This window comes from Leptonychotes weddellii, unplaced genomic scaffold (assembly GCF_054177405.1).
Source record: "Leptonychotes weddellii isolate Sample4059 unplaced genomic scaffold, ASM5417740v2 HiC_scaffold_24323, whole genome shotgun sequence".
NCBI lineage: Eukaryota > Metazoa > Chordata > Mammalia > Carnivora > Phocidae > Leptonychotes > Leptonychotes weddellii.
The window spans coordinates 1-2,337 of NW_027833752.1; the positions used below are offsets into that span (position 1 = coordinate 1).

At 42.5% G+C, this 2,337-nt stretch overlaps 1 pseudogene; it reads right to left on the reverse strand.

The window, feature by feature from the left end:
• Positions 1-73: 73 nt before the first annotated feature.
• LOC145718885 (L-gulonolactone oxidase pseudogene) lies at positions 74-1,004 on the reverse strand (annotated as a pseudogene).
• Between the last annotated feature and the right edge of the window lie 1,333 nt (positions 1,005-2,337).

The following is a 2,337-nucleotide window of genomic DNA, read 5'->3' on the forward strand; positions in this document are numbered from 1 at the left end:
ATATCAGTGAGGTCATATGATACATGTCTTTCTCTGTTTGACTTATTTCACTCAACATAGCTAGATACATTTTCTAAGTCTTTCCAGGCAGAGTTGTAGCCTTGGCCTGATGGGGCCTGCCCCTCACCATCTTCATGATGGTCTCCTAGACCAGCCAGTAGTCCAGCTGTGGCAATTCCTTGCTGTAGGGCCTGTACATAATGATGTTTATGTAGTAGCTGTCCCTCTGGTAGCAGGAACTCAGCAAGATGTCACCCCCGGAGATGAAGTGTCTCCATGGGGTAGTGGGCCACCATCTTGGGGTGGGTCCCTAGCATGACCTTCAGTTCCAGCAGGGCCTCTTTGGTCTTCTTTCTGAGGATGGCCCTGTCCTGGACATGCTGCTTGAAGCAGCACTTGTAAGCGAAGATCTTGTGGCTGAGGTTGCTATTCTCCTTCCTGATGAACAGGGAGCTACAAGAAGCGATTGATCCAGCCAACAAAGGCCCAGCAGGAAGGAACTGATCCAGAGCAAGAACTCCAGTAAATAGAATCTGATGGCATAGTCCCAAAACCAGCTGGCCGAAGAGGAGGGGAGCTTTTTGGTGTGGTCTCAGTAGATGACGCTGATGTTCTCACTGTGTAGGGACCAGAGGAAGAGGAAGTATTCAGATTTCTTCAGGTGGCTGTCCAAGAACCTTTTTCAGGATTGAGGAGAGTGAGATCTCCTGAAAGTCGAACTGGGGCACACACTGCAAGGTGATGATAAGGCTGACAAAGGTGCACCTGCATGGCCTCTGGAACACCTCTGCGTGGCTAAACTCAGAACACTCAAGAATGGTCCCATGGCCATCGGCTGGGTCAGTGCCATCACGTGCATGGATGCCGTGTTTGATCCCTGTGTTGTGCATTCCGAACCCAATGACGCCCGCCCCTTGCAGTCACGTCTGAAACAGCTCTCAGGTGGAGGAGGCCAGGCTGTGCTTGGCCAGCTGTGCATGCAGGTCAGCCAGGAGGATGCCCGCCTCCACATTTCGTTAAGCAAAGATTACATTTCTCTTTTCAGGAAAGGTCAAAAATGAATGGTTAACTCATAAAGAGCTGCTGATAGAAGATGCAGGACATATTTATTGACATAACATGAGATTCTTCACATTCCTCATTTTCTCTGACAAGTTGATCCCTATCCTTTATTGGTCTTTTCTTTCTACCTCTGGTAATATATTATGTCCAATCTTGAAAGCAAGTACCACAAATATGAACTATTACCAAGCTTATTACTCTTGCATGCATCCCGGAGGAATGCAAGGTACTTATTTAAATGCAGGGTCCTCAATTTTCATGCATCGTCCTTCTTACCTCCCCACGTAATTATCCAATACACTGTTGCAAAAAATGAAATTGGTTTAAATGAACATCAGGGCCAACAAGAGTGGGAAAAGAAGAAGCAGGATATTGTGGCCACAGAAGTGAAATGAGGTGGAGCGTTTCTGCTCTGTCTCTGTGACAATGAAGATGAGTGAATTATTTTCAAATAATAATTATCTTTGTAGTGTCATCATGTTTTCTCCTCTTCCTTTTACGCAGACTTGAGCCATTATCATTGCAACTAACATTGCATTTGATAGGGAAAATAAGGAGAAGGAATCACAAATATTTAGAAACGAGATTGAATAAACTGAAAATAGGGACCAGAGAATTCTTTACTTGACCTTCTGTTTCCCCTATCTCTGGAATTAAAATTCAGTTATTGAAGACTCTGACTCGAAATCTGATGAAAAAAAAAAGGAAATACTACACATAATCACGTTTAATCAATTCCAAAAATTCACTCTGCTCCATTTGTTTCTCATAGAAAATAACCAAATGTTACTTTCAGAAGACCACCTATTTTCAAAAGGAATTTTAAAAATTGTAGAAAATTCAGATTTAGTGCTTAAATGTTAAAATTCTGATTTCTATATTTCAAAGTGATGAAAAAAATCAGTGAAGGTAACCATGGATGCCACCAGGTTGGACTAATCTGTCTTTATATATATATATATATTTACATATATATATGCAAATTATAACCTCTTTTTTTTTAATTTTTTTATTCTTATATTATCCCCATACATTGCATAATTAATTTTAGATGTACTGTTCCATGATTCATTGTTTGTGCATAACACCCAGTGCTCCACGCAGAATGTGCCCTCCTGAATACCCATCACCAGGCTAACCCATCCTCCCACCCCCCTCCCCTCTAGAACCCTCAGTTTGTTTTTCAGAGTCCCTTGTCTCTCATGGTTCTTCTACCCCTCCGATTTCCCCCCCTTCATTCTTCCCCTCCTGCTACCTTCTTCTTCTTCTTCTTTT